A 22,319-nucleotide genomic window follows, 5' to 3' on the forward strand; every position below is an offset into this window, starting at 1 on the left:
GTTGAGAGCAGGTGGATTCTAATATGGAGAGCCGGGTTTTATTCCCTACTCCTTCACCTGAGTGGCTGAGACTTATCTGGGGAACCAGAGATGTTTCCACACTCCTGTGTTCCTGCTGGGTGACCTTGGGCTAGTCACAGTTCTCTCCAAACTCTCTCAGCCCCACCTGCCTCGCAGGGTATTTGTTGTGGGTGTGGGGGGGGGGAAGGGAAAGGAGCTTGTCGGCCACCTTGAGTCTTCTTGCAGGAGAGAAAGGTGGGGTATAAATCCAAACTCTTCTTCTACTACTTGCTGGCTACTGGAAACACAGAAATTGTCACGCATATCTGGCTCCTGCCAGATGAGGCGTGGAGAGATCCCAGAATTACAGCTGATCTCAAGACTATAGCCCTCAAATGAATGACTGCTTTGGAGGGTGAACGTCAGGGCAGTATACTTCACTGAGATCCCTTCCTTCCCAAACTCCACCCCCTTCCCCCCACCAGCAGGAGGAAGAAAATTCTGCTCCACAGAAACTTCTGCTCCGAGAACCAGCGTGGCGTAGTGGTTAAGAGCAGGCGGATTCTAATCTGGAGAACCGGGTTTGATTCCCCTCTTCTCCACCTGAGTGGCAGAGGCTTATCTGTGAACCAGATGTGTTTCTGCACTCCGCCATTCCTGCTGGGTGACCTTGGGCTAGTCATAGTTCTCTCAGGACCACGCTGGCTCACCACATATGACTACGCCAACAGTGTCCAGCTCTCTTATCCAGACAGGAGGCACATTTATCTAGCCTCCAACAGAGCTATCAAATTTGAATGAAGGTGCAATAAATATTTCTCCACGATCCAGGAAAATATAGAAGAGATATCATTGAGACCCATTGTTATGCCCCCAGAGAGGCTTTTGTTATTTCCCCATCAAGCGTTAGTTTCCCCATAGTTAGCATGGTTTTAGTTCTTTGTTAAGTCTTCTATGGGAGAGTATTTTAGTTAACCCCTGTCCCTTTAAGACATTTCCCAATAGGCAGTTTCCTTTCTTTACCCAGCAATCCCCTGTTTTAGTTCTAGCCAGTCAGTCTGAGTGAGGTGCTAAGGGTAGTTGGAGACTGGAATATTCGTGACGTCCATATTATTATATGGTGGTCCACAGAGCACAAGTTAAGTTTAACAGCAGTTAGAACATGACAAAGACTGAAAGAACTGAAAGGAAGCAAGACACAGTGAACTTTCTTGACAGCAACCAAGAGAAGACACAGTCTACAGCTTCAAACCTGCTCAAGACAAGCAAGTACTCTGACTTAGATAGACCCAAGGGAGGAGTTATGGTCTTGTTTCTCTCAAGTAATAAACCCCTTGTAAGAACTGTCAAACCTGGCTTGTGTCTCCTCCACTCTGTCCTAGCCAAGTACAGGGCACCTCAAAAAGATTCACTTGGGGGGCAGAACACCCCTGATACATTTGTTTTTGGTTAACTGAGTTTTGCCAGAAATTGAATTGCCCACTCAGAAAAACGGTGATTCGTTTAATGCCATTCTGGAAACACTGAACATGAAGCCAAAAAAAGGTAACATCAGCTACGCTGGTCTATTGTAAGGATTATGGAATATATTAAGTGCTTGGAGTATTCTAAAATATTATATAAATGCTTTATGATTATTAATGGTCTTTGTGACCTCTCGTTCTCTTATGCATTATTAATTTAATAACCCTTTATGCAGGCATGGCTTTCCTGACAGTATTCGGACGGCTGTAAAAAATTCAAAGCCATAGAAGTCATCAAATAGTCATCAAAGGTATAATAATAGTCTAATCCCGTGGTGGCGAACCTTTGGCACTCCAGATGTTATGGACTACAACTCCCATCAGCCCCTGCCAGCATAGCCAATTGGCCATGCTGGCAGGGGCTGATGGGAACTGTAGTCCATAACATCTGGAGTGCCAAAGGTTTGCCACCACTGGTCTAATCTAATAACAAAATATTAGATCTGATTTTGGGGGGGAGGGAATTATCAAGCAAAACAAATCACAAATGTACCAACTGTGCAACTTTTGACTTGTTGAATTAGACGTGAGCTCGGGGGTCTCATTCCTCCAGTGGGGCGGCAGATCCCCCCACTTCTGTTGTCCATGGCAAGGGGATTTTTAAAAAATCCACTGAGTCACATACATTACAGCATCATTTCTGATTTTAAAAAAGACAAGAGAGGAATCTAGAGGGCTTCTGGACAGCACAGGTTGACGACGAAATCCAGCACACCCCCAGCCACCTGTAAGCCCTCCATTGGGTCAAATGGACTTATGCCACCCTTTCTGCTGGCACATCAGAGGTCATCATGGGGGGCATTCTGGCCTGAAAACCTGGTGGAAGCCAACTAAGGCTAGCACCACCCCGGGAATGCCCCTCGCCTGCCTCCAGCCACACCAGCATCGACCTTTGAGAGTGGTGTAGTGGTTAAAAGCAGGTGCACTCTAATGTGGGGCGATTCCGCACACAAGTAAAATAGGTTCGACCCAGTTCCCTGAGAAGGGTAGTGACCTAGGTCGAAGCCATTGTTGTTCCCCATTGCAACCAGCTTGATCCCAGCTCGGAGGGCGGAATCATCCTGTGCCTCTTCGCCGCTCCATTCCGATTGGCTACTGTTCTATGGCCATGTTCCGTCTATCCCCACACACGATATTTAAAAAACTGCCACAGGAATGGAGGGACAAAGGTGGCGTTTTTTGATTGGCCAGCTGTACGCCTGCCCGAAACACTCAGCTGTGATTGGCTGAATGGGGGACTCCCGGCACCAGAGATTCCGCACTTTACTGGAATCGAGCTGAGTTCGAGCGTGGTTCCCTGAAAAAGTAGTAGTTCCCAACTGGAGTCGGAAATTTGACCGTTACATGGGGCGAAGCTGGTACAAAACCACGTCGATCCCAGTGGTTGTGCGGAGCACTTACGTCGAACGCAGCTCGAACTTAGGTCAATAACGCAAGTGCAGAATCGACCGTGGAGAACCGGGTTTGATTCCCCACTCTGCCACTTGAACTGTGGAGGCTTATCTGGTGAACCAGATTAGCTTGTGCACTCCAACCCGTGGCAGCTGGGTGACCTTGGGCTAGTCACAGTTCTTTGGAGCTCTCTCAGCCCCACCCACCTCACAGGGTGTTTGGTGTGGGGGGGGGAAGGGAAAGGAGACTGTCAGCCCCTTTGAGTCTCCTTACAGCAGAGAAAGGGGGGATATAAATCCAAACTCTTCTTCTTCTTTAGCCCGGAGCAGCTCTTCTGGTTTGGATGCTGTGGAGCTCCATGGTGCCCACTCACTTCCACCTTTGCTGTCCCCGCTGGTGTAGGCGCCACTTACATTGGCAGGGTGGGTGAAGGCACTGGTATGGCCCCACACCTGTTCCAGTAACCGCTTCACTCTCCCTTCCCAGATTGGGCTGCCCATAACCTAAATAAATAATTTTAAAAATTACTAGACTGTTATGAATGATATCTACATAGGTCGAAAGCAGTCTGTAGAATGTAAAAGATGCTGCTTAAGAGTATAAGAAAAGGCCTCCTGAACCAGACCAGTGGTCCATCAAGTCAAGCACCCAGTTGTTTGAGATGCATTCCTAAGCCAATGTCGTTGTCACAAAATATATTGCCGGTGGTTGTGTCCAGTTGATTGAGATGTATTCCTACTTCAATGTAATCGCTACAAGATATATGTAACCAGCCTGCAATATGTTACCACTGCCATAATGGGACATTCTTTCCTTGATATTTATTTTATGGCTTCCCACGCTGAGTAGATAACTAGGCTTACCCCTAACACTACTGGTCTCACGGGAAATAGAACGTTTCCGTTGTCCTGTGGGGGCAGGAGGCCAGGTGGCTTTATCTCTATCTGTCGCTGACCTTGGGGCGCCTCGGCTCCGAAATAACTCTTTCTCACATCCTTTGGGAAAATGGGAGGGGGGGACTAATTCTCTATAAAGGGGGCAGCAAAAGTCGGGTTCGTCAGCAGCATTTTCTCCTGACGTTTCGCCTGCATCTGTGGCTGGCATCTTCAGAGGATCTGATGGTAGTAAAACAAGTGGAGTATATATGTATGTGTATATATATATATATATATATATATATATATATATATATACAGAGTCCGTTTATTGATTCAAGGTCCGAGTCCTAACACACAATGATTAACTGGTTACTCTTGAGGTCTTGCAACAGGGCAACTATCCCGTGAAAATATTCTCAGGTGAGGGGACACTCCATTAGAATATGTGAGTTTCCCTTCAACTAGCTGTCTTGGCAAGATCGAAGCAAATTTTGCGGAACTGAAGCAAAAAAAAAACATAAATGAAAGCCGTTGCTGAGTTTCTTACAGTGCTACCAATATCTGGGAGACAAGAAGAAGCTATGATCTCTCTCCCCCTCAGCAATGCTTTCCCAAGTACATTTCAGCAACCGCGGGCTGACAGGAATGATAAGTTATCCAACAGACAAGTACAGATTCCCCCAATTTGTCTTAAACATCGCCCCGAGCTCAGAGAAGCTTCAAACAAGGTAGTTTGATTATATGGTCGCCACCTCTCTCTCTCTCTCTCTCTCTCTCTGAGGTTTGTGCCATTGTTCATTTGCCCATTTAAATACATATTTTTTTCATATTTATCATTTGCCCGGCAGCAGGGTTTCATTTGAGCCAAAGGTCTTTCTTGGAGTCTCGTTTGACACCTGTTCTTTCCCAATGCCAATGAATTCATGAGCTGGTGGTTGGGGTATTGACACTCCTTAGCGTGACCAAGGAAGTGGACTTCAGGGTGATGCTATGCAAATGAAGGGTGGGGCCATGCAAATGGAAGGCGGGGCTGCGCAGAGAGGAACTTCGGCCCCTTCCGCACCTGCGGAAGAATGCACTTTCAATCCACTTCCACGATTGTTTGCATGTGGATTTTGCTATTTCCGCACAGCTGCAAAGTGCATTGAAAGTGGATTGAAAGTGCATTATTCTGCAGGTGCGGAAGGGGCCCTTGATTCAGCCCTTGCGGACTCCCAGCAGACAAAAGTATATCCAGTGGTGGGATCCAAAAATTTTAGTAACAGGTTCCCATGGTGGTGGGATTCAAACTGTGGCGTAGCGCCAATGGGGCTGGGCAGGGCATGACGGGGGCATGGCTGGGCATTCCGGGGGTGGGGCATTGCTGGGCGGGGCTGTGGCAAGGATGCAGCCGCTGCGTCGGTCCTTGGGTGGAAAACGAATGCACGCAGGCGCAGGCTGCCACGCACGCCGGTGCACCTCCTGCTAGACTGCTTCAAGTTCTGTGCGCTACTGCTGAGGAGCGGAGGAGGGGCGTAACTAAGGCAAAAATCACGTGGCAAAATCACCAATCAGTAACCCCCTCTCAGCACACACAAATAATTAGTAACCTACTCTCGGGAACCTGTGGGAACCTGCTGGATCCCACCTCTGAGTATATCAGATTACATATGTGTGACTTGACTTGATTACACATGTGAGTCCCTAAATTCACACATGCTCAATGCATCAAAGAAGTGACTATTTTGCACATAAAGACCAGTTACCTTATGCACATGTGTACCTTTGGTGATGAGTGATAGCCAAATATACTTGAAGACCGGCTAGTTCCTGGTTGCCGGTCATGAATAGGGTGTTTGTTGATGGATGCTCGGGCAGAGGGACTGTTCATGAGCTGCCTTAGATTGTCCAGCGAACTACTTTTCATGTATCCAATCAGTACAGTGCAGTGGAATTGGCAGCATGTCGTATATATGAATTCTCACACAGCTCAATGGAGTCTTAGGCCCCTCCCACCCATGCAGAATAATGCACTTTCAATCCACTTTCACGTAACAGCAAGCCCCATTGAAGTCTATGGTGGGAAAAGTTATTTTTCCCCATCATAGAACTTGCTGAAGAACCTGGCAGATTCTGTGCTCTGCAGTGGCTCCATCATAGCCAATGGGAGATTGGGTGCACATTTTTCCAGGTGGAGGCACCAGACTTTCAAAGTGGCTCCAGGAGGCCCTCCTGGTAATAGCATCCAGTCTTGGTGAACTTTGCTTCTGGAGGTGGTGGGAGGGGGTGCATTGAGAGAGTTCTGAGAGAACTCAGCCAGCAGGCTTCACGTACAGGAGCAGGGAAACAAAATAAGCCTTTTGGGGGCCCATAAAATTGAACTCCCAGAAGCAAAGTTCAACAAGCCTGGATGCTTTTATCAGGAGGACCTCCTTGAGCCACCTTGAAAGTCTGGTGCCTCTATCTTCAAAAATGTGCAGCCTGCTTACACACTCAGAAATTCCCCATTGGCTACAATGGAGCCAAGGCACTGCAAAACATAGAATCTGGGCAAATTTCTTGGGGTGCCTGTCAGGGGTGCATTTTAAAATCTAGCAGCACCAAAATTTTAGGGGATCATCCAGAGACTGTCTGAATGATACCACCCAAGTCTGGTAACCTTTGGTACAGGAGGGCCAAAGTTATGGACTCTCAAAGAGGTAGCCCCCTGTCCTGTTAGCTCCCATTGGAAACAATGGGGGATGGGGCACCCCCTTTGGGGATCCATAACATTGGACCCCCCGAACCAAACTTCACCAAACTTGGATGGTATCATCAGAACAGCCTCCAAATGACACACTGAAAGTATGGTGCCACTAACTTTAAATTGCGCCCCCTGCAGGCTGAAGTGCAAAAACACCAAAAAATACCCCCCAAAAACCTGAATACCTTGCATTCGGATTCGTTCATATTCGGGCAGGACGTATTCGGCTGATTTCGACCCGAATATGCCCAAATTCACCCAGATTCGGGCCAAATCCGGTATTTGTCGCACCCGAATCTCCAAGCCTAGGAACCACTGCTCTAGGAAAACTGATCTCTGTAGTCTATGAGAACTCTAGGCCTATTCTGGAGATTGGTAGCCACTTGACATAATCTTGGAGCCCATTTCGCCATGTGTGGGCCTCTTTGCTCTTCCAGATCCCAGGCTAACTTGATAAGCTTGACAAAGAGACATGAAGCAAATTCTGATTGGACAATAATCATGTCTGACAACATACCCTGACTAATCAGTTCCACACAAACACAGGGTGACTATAGACAATAAACAATCAAAGGGAACAAAGGCCAGGCTACTACTATTCAGACGCCCTCACCTATCGATCTTGCCATCTTCATTGTTACTCACATGCTAATGGGTGGATCCCACTCAACACATGTAAATCTAACTTGCTAATTGCACCCTTTACTTGTTAACAGACAATGGTTCTTTCCCCCCACCCTGGACAGTCCAACAGGTATATATACTCCACTTGCTTTCCTACTATAGGATCCTCTGAAGATGCCAGCCACAGATGCAGGCGAAGCATCAGGAGAGAATGCTGCTAGAACACGGCCACACAGCCCGGAAACCACACAGCACCCCAGTGATTCCGGCCATGAAAGCCTTCGACAATACATACCCTGAATATGTTGTCGATCTTTCAGCTTCTCCTGAACACGAATCTTGCCTATCACGTCCCTGTTAGTCTGCAGAAGGTAAAATATAAATAAAAGCTCCCCTTGGTTTTTTTTGCATTTTAAAAGGGCTGGGGGAGATGGTTTTTTAAAGGGCACAGCTTTTTACCCTTAAAGGGCTAATAATAAAATGAGGAACCCAATTTTGATTAGTGAAACCAAGCTGGGGCTGAAACAGTTAAACCCTTCTTACTGTCCTGTGCCCCTGCAGTCCAGATTGGGGCTACCTATGCAGACATTCTACCTTTTTCATGCTGACTGCAATTTACAATATTTTATAGGCCTGCTTTTATCCTCAGCTTAAGGTGCATCGATTGCTAGACATGCAAATAGAGCTGAGAAGGGATTGGTGCCGTGGCTTAACCTGCCACAAAAGCATTGACTTTCCCCTTAAATAGGAAAAGCAGGGATTTCCTAATGTAGCTCATAGGGGAAAGGGGCATCTAGGGGGCTTTCTCCCAAGCAAAAGATTGCAGGTTCTCCAAACATAATCCCTCTGCCTCTCGGCTTCAGAATGATCCTTTCCCAACATGCCCAGCAAGGCAGGACCAGAGAAGGTGGGCAGGTGGTCTCTGATGTGCAGTTTTTAATTAGATCAGATGTCTTTGGATTTTTAACCAACCCTATCTAAGACTGAGCAGTCTGAGAGCCCTGTCTAGTCCAATCTCATCAGAGCTTGGAAGCTAAACAGGGTTGGCCCTGGTTAGGACTTGGATGGGAGACCATCAGGGAAGTCCAAGGTTCCAAGGGAGTTCAATGGCAAACCACTTCAGTTCATCTCTTGCCTTGAAAACCCCATTGGTCTGGGGTTGCCATGAGTCAGTAGCAACTTGATGGCCCCTCAACGTCATCATTATTTTATGAAGTCACGGCCACCAGATCTCCAGCCAGTGTTGGCTTTCATATGCATCAGGTTCTTCTCAAGAATGTCATGTGTCAGTGAAGATTCAAGCAATGTGGTCTTTTGTAATTAACAGTTGGAAATTTAATCAACATTATCATCATCATCATCATCATCATCATCATCATCATCATCATCATCATCATCATCATCATCATCATCATCATCATCATCATTATCATTATCATTATTATCATTATTATTATTATTATTATCATTAACAACAACAACAACAACAGTAGTAGTAGTAGTAGTAGTAGTAGTAGTAGTAGTAGTAGTCCCAGTAGTAATCGGCACTAGGGCAGCACTTGAAACATCTTCGAATTGACAAAATTAACATCTGTCAAATTCAGAAGGCAGCCCTGCTGGGATCCGCACGAATACTATGCCGATACATTACAACTTCCTAGGCCTCTGGGTGAGGCTTGAATTGTAATAAAGGCCAACAACCAGCTAAAGATCTGGCAGCTGTGAAATTTACAATAATAATAATAATAGGATTTGGTATACCGCCCAATCCCCGAAGGGCTCTGGGCGGTATACAATAACACAACAATAAACAGGTAAAATACATCAAATCCAATAGTACGGATTAAAATACAGTACATTACAGTTAAAATCCCTTTAGAATAGTAGCAGCAACATAACCTGTACACCAAAGGTATAGTGGCGTCCGGTCCCCAACTCCCCTACTCTCCGGCTCTCGGGAAGGGACTAGCCAACCGCTAAGGTGGTACATAGATGCTACATGGGGCATCAGTAGGGGGTGGACCCTCTGCAGCCAGCCTCCCCAAAGGCCCAGTTGGACAGCTCAGTTTCACAGGCCCTGCGCAACTCACCAAGGTCCTGCAGGGCCCTAACAGATGAAGGAAAAGCATTCCACGGGGGGTGGGGGGTGGCAGGGCAGAAAAGGCTAGTCACATCATTGCAGGGCTGGGGACCACCAGAAAGTTTGCCTCAGCAGACCACAGAGTCCGAGTCGGGACATATGGGGGTAAGGCGGTCTCGAAGGTATGTAGGTGGTTCAAGTATTGTACAAGATTTTTTTGGCATAGCATCCTATGAGCTAATAATCACTAAGACCATAACTGCTGATTCGTGCCATCATCTCTTGACTTTATGTCGGGAGTGCTTTGATGGTGTATTCCTGCATGGCAGGGGGTTGGCCTGGATGGCCCTTGTGGTCTCTTCCAACTCTATGGTTCTATGATCCCGTTCTCAGGACCTCGTGTCTTGTCATCTTTTCCAGTTCTTTTTCTTCTACTCGGCTGTCACCAAGTATCGCTCCGTCAATTATCTACATTATCATCATCATCGGGGATACACGCCATTTGGGACCATTGCGATTCTTGTCGGCGTTGTTGACTGCCGATTACAGCCCTCCTTTAACAAAGCACAGATTGTCTTTGCGGACACATTTTTTAGTGGCTTAAATCACACACCGTCGATTCCAAGCCGGCGCAGCCAGCACGAGCCGCTCTGACTGCCACAATCAAGGAAGAAATTGAAAAATGTCCCGTTGAACAAAGTACCCCGTGCAAACCAAGCGAGATAAAAATGGCATGTGTGTTAATGATGTGTTTTATGAACTGCCATCCGTCTCGGGAAAAGGTCAGAGAAAAATAGCAAACGTTCTTTGGGTGACTGGTTGGGGGGGGGGGTGAATGAGTGGTGGATGGGAAGGGGGGGCTGGAAATAACCCTCGTTCCGAACATGACAAGAATCTTCTGTGACATCATATAAATACCATAATTGGGAAGTGGTAAATTGAGCCCGGGCCGCCTTTGGAATTTGATGTGTCAATAAACAAGTTCAAGGTGACATGTCGGATCAATACCGCCCGACAAGAATCATCCCGTGAATTTACTGCAAAGTAATTGGGTGCAAAATGACTCGCGTCAACCTTCACACTGCAGAAAAATCAAACGGGCCGACCTGCAGGCAACGGTTTGTACATGTCAGACGCTGCTTAAAAGTGGCTCGCGCGGTGCTAACAGAGCTGTTGTAAAGAGCGACGTGGACATGCCGATGCGCCGCAGACGGGAACCAAGGAAAGAGAGCTAGCTTCCCTCCCTTTATTATGAAACTTATCCAAAGCTGTGATATAACCCTGCCTGCCCCTTAAGGGAATATAAATAGAGAAACAAGAAACCCAAGTGCCGGCGGTCTTCTTCCATATTTATATTTGTCTTCCTGTCTGCATTTAGATGACAAATAAAACAAGCCATACATTTCCTCCCCCTTAGCCCCAAATAAAGGGATTTGCACTTGACTGGAATTTCTTTTGTTTCCTCTTAATTTCTCCTACTGTGCCATTTTTTTTGTTCCGACTGGAGAACAAATAGCTCAACCCCTCCCCCTCCAAAACCTGCAACCGTTTGTTGAATTGAGGTCACTACGTGATGTTGAACATGAAACAATGGGGTCTGAGAATGAAGCATCGTCTTTGAGTTTGGAAACCATAGGGTTGTGGAGAAAGGAGAGCTCTCTGAAAGATGTTAGCTTGTGGGGGCACGCGAGAGGAAGGTGTGAATTGGGTGTGACTCAGATATTGAATGGTATTCCTTAAGAGCTCTAAGGAAAGTATTGTCACTAGAATCTTGAAAAATCATGAAAAACAACAACTGCCTGTGCTTAACTGTTGTGTTTAGAAGAAGAAGAAGAGTTTGGATTTATATCTCCCCCTTTCTCTCCTGCAGGAGACTCAAAGGGGCTTACAATCTCCTTGCCCTTCCCCCCTCACAACAAACACCCTGTGAGGTGGGTGGGGTTGAGAGAGCTCCGAGAAGCTGTGACTAGCCCAAGGTCACCCGGCTGGCGTGTGTGGGAGTGCACAGGCTAATCTGAATTCCCCAGATAAGCCTCCACAGCTCAAGTGGCAGAGCAGGGAATCAAACCCGGTTTCTCCAGATTAGATACATGAGCTCTTAACCTCTTATGCCACTTGATTCCTCAGCCTTCCAGATGCAGTTCCCATCAACCCCAATAGCAAGGAACGCCACAGAAGATCTTGAAGAGTAGCAAATCTTGAAAATTAGCAAAGCTGGGCTCCCAGTACTTAAAAGATGGACTGATAACCCCACCCGCAATACAGTGCACTCAACCACACCTTTGCATAGCAAGTTCCACCCAAACACTTACTGATTGGTTCCCCACCCTGGGACATGGACAATATACCACACTAAACTTTCCCTTCTCTTTTTATTTTTTAAGGATTTTTATTGATATTTTGGATCGATATGTTGACATGTATTTTACAACCTTTTATTACATCCTTAATATCATTTTACCCCCTTTTTCCCACCCCACCCCCCATATTTTTCTTCCCTTCTTCAAATGTGCAGTGGCAGGTTCATTCTTTCTACTCTTCTTTTCCGTTTATCTTCTGTAATTCCAACTTCAATCAACCAGTCTGTGAATTCCGTCCAAGTCATCATTATGTCCATTTGTTTTTCTTGCCATATCTGATTTCTTGACATTATTCCAAATAGTTCCAATTGTATTTGTTCCCATACATCACAGGTGTCAAACTCGCGGCCCTCCAGATGTTATGGACTACAGTTCCCATCATCCCCTGCCAGCATGATGCTGGCATGGGATGATGGGAACTGTAGTCCATAACATCTGGAGGGCCGCGAGTTTGACACCTATGCCATACATATTCCAGCCATTTCTGTATTGTCCATATTTTCTTATCTTTCCACCCCAACGCTATTACAGCATGAACTGCTCTTATCATTATTTTAAACAATAACCTCTGTCTTTGTTCTATTTCTTTATTATCAATTATTCCCAGAAGTAATAGGTCTACATTTATCCTTAATGGTACTTTTACATATTTTTCTATATGCGGCATGTTTCCACATTTGTTTAACCTCTTCACATTCCATCCACATATGGAGATATATAGCATTTTTATCCCCACAATGCCAGCACTTTGGACTGAGTCCTTTTATCATATATATCATATACCTTTTTTCTAACACCTGTGGACCCTGCCGTTCCCCCCTCCCTCTTCCTCCCCCCTCTCTTAGGGGACCATGAGTAGGATGCCATCGGTAATTCTGATATTAAGATGCTGCATTTTAATTGGGGGTTGATTTTAATATATAGAGCCATATTTAATGATTATCTATAACTTGTTTTTACTGTGCTCTATCTATTTGTTTGTTCACCGCCCTGAGCCCTCTGGGGAAGGGCGGTTTATAAATACAATAAATAATAATAATAATAATAATAATAATAATAATAATAATAATAATAATAATAATAATAATAATTATTATTATTATTATTATTATTTATTTATTTATTTATTTATTTATTTTATACTAGACTTCTAGACCGCTATCCCGAGGGGCTCTAGAGTGTACAGCAGATAATAAATACAATTTTAAAACATCATAAATAGGCTAAAACTTATAAAAGCAGCGAAAACTAGCTAAACATTAGCATTTAAATGTAAAATAAATATAGGCATAGGTGTAGGTGGCGCCCGGTGCCTAATATTAAATTCTTCCACCCCCAGGGAGAACGGTAGGTCTAGATAGATGTTATAGGCCCAGATGTAGAGGCCGGCGGAAGGGCCAGCGGAAGGGGCCAGCGGAAGGGGGCCAGCGGAAGGGGGCCAGCGGAAGGGGGCACCATAATAATAATAATAATAATAATAATAATAATAATAATAATAATAATATATGCCAATTATTTCGGGGTTCTGTACCATTTTAACATTATTTTTTTCTCCAATTCTGCATACTTCTCAATTTTTATCTTGTTTATATTATCAATTATTTTTCGGATAGTATCTTTATCTTTTACCCCATCTTGGTTCCATTTATCCGAGATGGCTCTTACTAGGAATTCTTTATCGTCAACCATAAATTTAGATATATCTCCCCTAAAATTCTTCCTGCCATCTTCTCATATTTAATTACACATTTCTGCATGATACATTCACCTGTGATCCTTGAGAACTGTATCTTCTAACCTTTCCCTTCTCACTAGACACTGTGGGAAACAGACTTCCCTCTGTGAGACGCCTCTGAAGGTGCCAGCCACAGATGCAGGCGAAACGTTGGGAACAAGATCCACCGGACCACGGCCACGCAGCCCGGAAAACCCACCAGAACCATCTTGAAGAGTAGTTTACAGGAAAGATAGTGGGGACGGAAAGTGTCATCAAGTGATGATCAAGTATGTATGTATGTATGTATGTATTTATTCATTCTTTGGACTTTTGTACCGCCCTATCCCCGAAGGGCTCAGGGCGGTGAACAACATATAGTCACAATGCAGTCATAAAACAGCTAAAGCCTTTAAAAGCAGCGATAAAAAAGGAAAACTAAACCTAACATATAGGCTAAACATAGGTGGCGTCCGACAGCCCCATTTTAAAACTCCTCACCCAGGTGGGTAGGACGGTGACAAGAGGCCCAGATGTAAAGGGCCAAAAAGAAAAAGAGGGGAGGGGAGGGGGCACCATCAGCGGCCGGTCCCTCCAAAGGCCCGGCGGAACAGCTCCGTCTGACAGGCCCTGCGGAACTCACCAAGGTCCCGCAGGGCCCGGACAGCTGGAGGGAGAGCGTTCCACCAGGCCGGGGCCAGAGCCGTAAAGGCCCTGGCCCTGGTGGAGGCCAGCCGCATCATCGAGGGGCCCGGGACCACCAGTAGATTGGCCTCAACTGAACGGAGCGGCCGTACAGGGACATATGGGGTGATGCGGTCTCGAAGATACGAAGGTCCCAGGCCGCGTATAAGTTGGTCACGGTACGATTTAAATATTTAACTATTTGAAGGGATGCCACGTTGAAGAGGGAGTCAGCTTGTTTTCTGCTGCCGCAGAGACTAGGACCAGGAGTAATGGATTCAAGATGAAGGAAAGGAGATGCCACCTAAACATTAGGAAGAACTTTCTGACCGTCAGGGCTGTTTGACAGTAAAATTCTTTGCCTCGGAGAGTGGTGGAGCCTCCTTCTTTGGAGGTTATTGAACAGAGGCTGGATGAACCTATGTTGTCAGTGCTTTGACTGTGCGTTCCTGCATGGCAGGGGATTGGACTTGATGGTCCCTGTGACCTCTTCCAACTCCATGATTGTATGATTCTAAGTAGGATTTTCAAAGCAAGAGGTGGTTTGCCGTCGGCTGCCTCTGCGTAGCAATCCTGGACTTCCTGGGTGGCCTCCCATATGAGTACTAACCGGGGCTGACTCTGCTTAGCTTCTGAGATCTAAATAGGTCAGGCTAGCCTGAGGCTGTCCAGGTCCAGGCACGGGCACGGGAAAGGTATCTCTGTTTAAAAAGCCAGCCTGTGGCATGTCGATCACTACCTTTCAGGTTGTGATTTGGAGAGCGGAGAGCTGAGCCTCCTTACAAGAGAGAAAGGGGAGATACAAATCCAACTCTTCTTCTTCTTTTACACCCATGTAATGCAATAGAGTACACCCTCTAAAACAGTGATGGCGAACCTTTTCGAGACCGAGTGCCCGAATGGCAACCCAAAACCCACTTATATATTGCAAAGTGCCAACACAGCAATTTAACCTGAATACTGAGGTTTTAGTTTAGAAAAAACCAGTTGGCTCCGAGGCGTGCGTTACTCAGGAGTAAGCTTGGTGGTAGTCGGTGGCTTTGCTTTGAAGCAACCATGCAACTCTTCCAACGGGTGACTCACGACCCTAGGAGGGTTTACTCAGAAGCAAGCCCCATTGCCAGCAACCAAGCTTACTCCCAGGTAAAGCATCGCGCTTTAGTTCTTCGCATGAAAATCAGTGGGGTTTAATAGCGCTTAACAGGGTTCCCTACACTGCTTCCCCAAAGCTAGGTCTTAGGTTTAATGCTAATAATCGAGCCCAGTGGCCCAGGCCAGCCTAGATGTGTGTGTGTGGGGGGGGTGACTCTGTTTGCACGTGCCCACAGAGAGGGCTCTGAGTGCCACCTCTGGCACCCGTGCCATAGGTTCGCCACCACTGCCCTAAAACAACCATTTTCTCAAGGGGAACTGATCTCTCAAGAAGAAGAAAAGGAGGAGGAGGAGGAGTTTGGATTTATACCCCTTTTTTCCCCTGTAAGGATACTCAAGGTGGCTTACAAGCTCCTTTCCCCTCCTCTTCCCACAACACACACCTTGTGAGGTAGGTGGGGCTGAGAGAAGAAGAAGAGTTTGGATTTATATCCCCGCTTTCTCTCCTGCAGGAGACTCAAAGGGGCTGACAATCTCCTTGCCCTTCCCCCCTCACAACAAACACCCTGTGAGGTAGGTGGGGCTGAGAGAGCTCTGAAGAACCGTGACTAGCCCAAGGTCACCCAGCTGGCGTGTGTGGGAGTGCACAGGCTAATCTGAATTCCCCAGATAAGCCTCCACAGCTCAGGCGGCAGAGCTGGGAATCAAACCCGGTTCCTCCAGATTAGATACATGAGCTCTTAATCCTACGCCACTGCTGCTCCTCAGTTGTACAAGAGAGAGTTTCGAGATAACTGTGACTAGCCCTAGGTCACCCAGCAGGAATGTGCGGGAAACCAATTCACCAGGTTAGAATCCGCCACTCAGGCGGCAGAGCGGGGAATCAAACCCTGTTCTCCAGATTGGAGTCCACCTGCTCTTCACCACCACACCACGCTTGCTCTCTCACTAATATAGAGATCAGTTGTGATTCCAGTAGATCTCCAAGTTCCATCTGGAGGTCACCAGCCCTAGCGGGAGCCAAATATATATAGCCATTTCAGCACTAATCCATCTGTGTGTCCTGGGAAATGCGTCTACAATTGGTTTGTCCCTCACTATAAAAGATCACCAAACGGCACATCCTAAAAAGGGATCTTAAAAGATCACATCTATTTGCAAATTTTCACGTGGGCTGGGCTTTGCTTCCCATCTGGAGACGCCGCGGCTCGTGCCTTCCAACAGCCCCCCAAAGCTGGGCTTCTGCAACCGAGGCACAGCTCCATAACTTATAGTCATCCCCCCCCAAAGAATGAAAAGGCAGGCAAACTCGACCAGTCAACTTTATTGATGGACTGACTGGACTGGATAAGGCAGCGCGAGGCATTAGTAAGCTTTGGACAAACCGAGGTGCTGCTTGTATGGCGGAGAATTTAATGGATGTCAAGGAAGGGGGGGGGGAAACGGGGAGGGGAAAGTCAGAAAGGTTTAAGTGGAAAACGGGTGCCAGGAGTGGATTCTTTGAGAAGAGTTATTGATATAGCCACCCGCGGTTGCAATACTTGCCGCGAACAGTACACAGCTATATTGGAAATCCCATCTCAATCAGGCGGATGCGCTAGGAACGTTTTCTCTCCTCCATCCAGTGAGAACTCTGGGATACTTCAGCCGAGGCTGAGTTCGATTTGGTGCAGAAGAGATGGGCCGATGAGCGGTAGACTTGCTGGGCATTTTAGGTCATCCGCGATTGCTCTGCCTCAGTTCCCCCTTTGTAAAACAGAAATAAAAGGGACCTTCTGCAACAGAATGGAGAAACAATGTTGGTGATATAAAATCTGCCATACAGGTTTGAAGGAGCACAGCCAGGATGTAAGGAATTGCATTCAATGTGCCCAAGGATGCATATATGCCCAGCACAATTTTCTTTTGAAATGTTTTTAGTGTGTTGATTAGTTCCCCACTGTGACTGGTTGGTTCCACAGTGGGCCAGGAACTCCAGATGGACTAATTTGGAATAATTTTCAACATTTGCAGTCCATCCTTCCTGTAAGGAGGAGGAGGAAGAAGAAGAAGAAGAAGAGGAGGAGGAGGAGGAGGAGGAGGAGGAGGAGGAGGAGGAGTTTGGATGTATACCGCACCTTTCTCTCCTGTAAGGAGACTCAAGGTGGCTTACAAACTCCTTGCCCTTCCCCGCCCCCCAACAAACACCCTGTGAGATGGGTGGGGCTGAGAGAATTCCGAAGAGCTGCGACTGTTCCAAGGTCACCCAGTTGGCGTGTGTGGGGACATACAGGGAAAGATGGTCCGTGAGGTATGAGGGCCTCAGGCCGCGCAGGGCCTCAAAGGTTCAAACCAACATCTTGAAGGTGATCCGGTGATTCTTGAAGTGTGGAGAGCCTTCCTTGCCAAATGCCTATGTTGGCCTGCTGAGCTTCATTCCCACCCACAGAAGTCTGTAGCACAAAGCATTTTGCAGGACGAACCCAACTGCACATCAGTTGCTCGCTTGAAAGTGGCCTCCCCCGCCCCCGAACACCGCCTCTTCAGCGCATTATGCCAGGGCCCCAAACCACCCTCCCGTGAGCAAGCCATCGAGCAGCAGGAGAACAGAGATACGTTTTGTTCGGGGCGGCTATTTGTTTCCCATGACCGAGACAAAACTCTGCATGGCAGTTTGAGGCCATTGTGTACCTGGCTCTTGCTTAACAAGACCCGGTGTGGAAGGCGGCCTGGTTATGTCGAGGCCGGAGGCATTCCCTCACCAGATTGATTTCTGTTGCACAAATTACGACTACATGGATTAATGACCAGTTTGGTTGCAAATGTTCTTGGCTTCTGCCCAGGTGCATTAACCTCTCTCTCTCTCTCTCTGACCCCCCCTTCTGCCTTGTGAGCAGATTAATATTCCCCAACTCTGCGCAGAGTATTAAACATGCAGACACCATTACGGCGTTGTGGTGGTGGGTCCTGTGCAAAATTCAGGACCAAGGACAAGAGTTTGGGACGGTCGCACCAGGGAACTCCTCCATTGTGCAGCATTGGTTGAGGAGACGGACAGCAGATTCAGGACAACCGAGCCTAGAATCATAGAGTTGGAAGATACCCTGGAGGTCATCTAGTCCAACTCCCTGCTCAATGGAGCAGCAGTGGTGTAGGAGGTTAAGAGCTCGTGTATCTAATCTGGAGGAACCGGGTTTGATTCCCAGCTCTGCCGCCTGAGCTGTGGAGGCTTCTCTGGGGAATTCAGATTAGCCTGTACACTCCCACACATGCCAGCTGGGTGACCTTGGGCTGGTCACAGCTTCTCGGAGCTCTCCCAGCCCCACCTACCTCACAGGGTGTTTGTTGTGAGGGGGGAAGGGCAAGGAGATTGTAAGCCCCTTTGAGTCTCCTACAGGACAGAAAGGGGGGATATAAATCCAAAACTCTCCCCGGTGGGACCCAATGAAGCTTATGACATTACTCCACCCCTCCATTTTACCCTCGCAACCACAACCGTATGAGGCAGGTTAAGGTGAGAGAGAGAGGGGTATAAACTTCCAGGGCCGAGGGAGAATTCAAACTTGGGTCTCAGGTCTGAGAACGTATGGGAATGTTGATGAATGGGAATGAAAGGGGTCTAGCATATTGCCCAGTTAGGGCCCTCTGTTCATCAGAGGAAAGCCTCTTAGTGGTCCCTGGCCCAAAGGACATCCAGCTGGCCTCCATGATGGCCAGGACCTAATCTGTCCTGCCCCTGGCTTTGTGGAATGAGCTCCCAAGCTAGATCAGGGCCCTGCGGGATTTGAATCAATTCTGCAGGGCCTGTACGACAGAGCTCTTCTGCCGGGCTTTTTCAGGAGGCCAGCTGGGTTAACAGCACAGACACTCATAGCATTTCACTATGTGAGCCAGCATGGTGTAGCGGTTAAGAGCAGGTGGATTTTAATGTGGAGAACTAGGTTTGATTCCCCACTTCTCCACCTGAGTGGCAGAGGCTTATCTGGTGAATCAGATGTGTTTCCGCGCTCCTACATTCCTGCTGGGTGACCTTGGGCTAGTCACAGTTCTCTTGAAACTCTCTCAGCCCCACCTACCTCACAAGGTGAGTCTCCTTATAGCAGAGAAAAGTGGGTATAAATCCAAACTACCACCACCACCACCACCACCACCACCACCACCACCACCACCACCACCACCACTACTACTCTTCCTCTTCCTCTTCCTCAGAGCAGCAGTGGCATAGGAGGTTAAGAGCTCGTCTATCTAATCTGGAGGAACCGGGTTTGATTCCCAGCTCGGCCGCCTGAGCTGTGGAGGCTTATCTGGGGAATTCAGATTAGCCTGTACACTCCCCCACACACCAGCCGGGTGACCTTGGGCTAGTCACAGCTTCTTGGAGCTCTCTCAGCCCCATCCACCTCACAGGGTGTACTACTCTTCCTCTTCCTCTTCCCCTCAGAGCAGCAGGCATAGGAGGCTAAGAGCCAGCTCATCTAATCTGAGGAACCGGTTTGATTCCCAGCCTGGTCGTACTCTGAGCTGTGGGGAGGCTTATCTGGGGAATTCAGATTAGCCTTGCACACTCTGCACACACCAGTCAAGTGGACCTTGGGCTAGTCACAGCTTCTTGGAGCTCTCTCAGCCCCATCCACCTCACAGGGTGTTTGTTGTGAGGGGGGAAGGGCAAGGAGATTGTAAGCCCCTTTGAGTTTCCTGCAGGAGAGAAAGGGGGGATATAAATCTAGACTCTTATTCTTCTTCGCTTCCTCTTCCTCTTCCTCCTCCTCCTCCTAAAGAGAAAATGTCTTGAAATGCAACGGATGTATATTGAAACCATTTCCACCCCAATTTCTGTGTTCACCTTTAGAATATATGTCTCTCTTTGTTCTCAGATTTGTATGGTAGACAGCTGGAAATACTCATAATTTAGGACAAAGCGCCGGTCGGTATTCTTACCTAAGCGCAGCATTCGACTATGCCAAAAAAAGAGAGAGAGAGACAACATTATATTCTTTTTTAATAAGCCTCCTCTATCTTGCTTCCCCATCATATTGAATCATCAGGGTGTGAAATATAATAAAGCGGTGCTCTGCTCAATCTTGTCGGCTGTACCTTACAGGTGTACTTCAGGTAAATATCCCTTTGGCTTTTGAAAAATGAGCTTACCTGCAACGGGTGACTTTGATGAACTCCAGTGCTGAGGCCGCTATCATTCTTTTCCAATTGGTTTCCCCAGCAAGGCATGGTTGCCCCGCACAAATTTGTCTTCCTCGAAAGGAAGATATTCCCCGATTCATTTCGTTCCCGGCATCTTGGGCCCTCTGCCCCTGTGACGGCTTCCCTTCAGCCGGCCTTCTGCGAGACTGTAGGCAGCAAAGGGGCCGTCATTTTTTCCCTGACGGCGTTCCTCTGGAAACAGATTATTTACCAGCCCACCGGACAGCCCATTGCCTTGATCAAAACAGCAATGCAGATAGAAGCAGTCATGTATTAAACACCGAGTTGCCGCCAAATTTCTTCAAACATCGAAACCAAATGCAACCCCGCTGTCTCTCCCTCCCTGACTGAAATATCCCCAAATGGGGAAACAAAACAAGACACAAAGGTAGCTTGTATGCAAATGGGGTTCTTATGCCCGTAGGGGCTTTTGCTTTGCACTTTTTAATTTTAGATAACTGCTAAATGCCGCTTTATTCTCAACTATAACTCCAGCTGGAAGATGAAACCCGCCCCACCTCGCCCCCAACAGCAAGAACAATCGGTGTCAAACAGACATCAGTTTCCATTTCCAGGTTGGAACTTTAAAAAAAAAATATGAGAGAAGTGAAAGATATGAAAGTCACTTTTTCAGCCCAATCAGAATGTAAGGATTTGTAAGAACCCTTAACATCATAGAAGCATAGAATCATAGAGTTGGAAGTTCTTCTTCTTCTTCTTCTTCTTCTTCTTCTTCTTCTTCTTCTTCTTCTTCTTCTTCTTCTTCTTCTTCTTCTTCTTCTTCTTCTTCTTCTTCTTCTTCTTCTTCTTCTGTACAGTCTAGTGCAGGGGTGTCCAACACTGGTGCCCCAGATGTTCATAGACATCTTGGCCATGCTGGCAGAGGCTGATGGGAATCATAGTCCATGAACATGGGCCATCAAGCCCAACCCCCTGCAATGCAAGTACACATAATTAAAGCACTCCTGACAGATGGCCACCCAGCCTCTCTTTAAAAACCTCCAAAGGAGGAGTCTCCACCACACTCCGAGGTACTGCATTCCCCTAATGTTTAAGCGGAATCTCTTTTCTCACAGTTTGAATCCATTTCTTCATGTCCTGGTCTCTGGAACAACAGAAAACAGGCTTGCTGCTTCTTCAACACGACATCCCTTCAAATCAGAGGTGGGATCCAGCAGGTTCTCACAGGTTCCCGAGAGTAGGTTACTAATTATTTGTGCGTGCCGAGAGGGGGTTACTAATTGGTGATTTTGCCACGTGATTTTTGCCTTAGTTACGCCCCTCCTCTCAGCAGTAGCGCAGAACTTGAAGCAGTCTAGCAGGAGGGGCACCGGCGTGCGTGGCAGCCTGCGTCTGCATGCATTCGTTTCCCGCCCAAGGACCGGCGCAGCAGCTGCGTCCTTGCCACAGCCCCGCCCAGGAACGCCCCGCCCCCGGAATGCCCGGCCACGCCCTCGTTGTGCCCCACCCAGCCCCATTGGCACTACGCCACAGTTTGAATCCCACCACCATGGGAACCTGTTACTAAATTTTTTGGATCCCACCACTGCTTCAAATATCTCAACATGGCTATCATGTCACCTCTTAACCTTCTCTTCACCAAACTCAACATCCCCAGCTCCCTAAGTCTCTCCTCGTAGGGCATGGATTCCAGACCTTTGACCATGATCAGCTTCTGTTTGATGCTGCCATGTTTCAGCTCCTGGATGGGATCTGGGAATCTGTCTGGATGGGATCTGGGAACCTGTCTGTGCTCATCCCCCCCCCCCTCTACTTCAGCTACACTACTTTGATTTTTCTCACACTCTTCAGCTTGCAAGACACCTACTGTTGTAGCTCTGTTAGTAGTGTGGAATATAGGTTGTTTTGACCCTGGTGGGGGAAGATGGTTTCTTCGTCCAACAGTCTGTGGGACTGGAGGGGTGCCATCCCCCCTCGGGAATGGGTGGGCCGGGTTGGGGTGACATGGCATAGGGAATGAGGCAGGGTATAGTGGTGACTGCAATCTTGGCTATGTTTAGTTCTGGCATTAAAAGTCTAAAGGCTTATCCCTGAAGCTGTTTCATAATAAA

The sequence above is a fragment of the Sphaerodactylus townsendi genome, linkage group LG07, assembly GCF_021028975.2.
Source record: "Sphaerodactylus townsendi isolate TG3544 linkage group LG07, MPM_Stown_v2.3, whole genome shotgun sequence".
Lineage (NCBI taxonomy): Eukaryota > Metazoa > Chordata > Lepidosauria > Squamata > Sphaerodactylidae > Sphaerodactylus > Sphaerodactylus townsendi.